The sequence below is a fragment of the Echinops telfairi genome, unplaced genomic scaffold, assembly GCF_000313985.2.
Source record: "Echinops telfairi isolate 266 unplaced genomic scaffold, ASM31398v2 ScPeMD7_53;HRSCAF=182, whole genome shotgun sequence".
Lineage (NCBI taxonomy): Eukaryota > Metazoa > Chordata > Mammalia > Afrosoricida > Tenrecidae > Echinops > Echinops telfairi.
Window position 1 is genome coordinate 2,761,844 of NW_022103951.1, and position 324 is coordinate 2,762,167.

Genomic DNA, 324 nt, shown 5'->3' on the forward strand with positions numbered 1-324 from the left:
GAGGCTCCGGCGCCTCCCGACTGGTTCCCGGGCCACGCAGCCCAGCCACGCCCCCAGCTGGGTCCTGGGCGAGCGAAAGGGGGCGGAGGTGCAGGAACGGCCAGAGTCTAGCCGCACGCGCCACGCCAGGAGCTTCTCCAGCCTAGAGGACTCTTCCGGGATGCCTTCCCTCCACCAGCCCACTGTTGGACTTCAAGATCTTTGCTGCATTTGCACACTTTCCATTTGTCATTGAATTATATTGGATTTTTTCCCCATGCCCCTTCATCTCTACCACCACTTTTGGGTCAAATTAAATATAAACTCACTGACTTTTTCATGCAC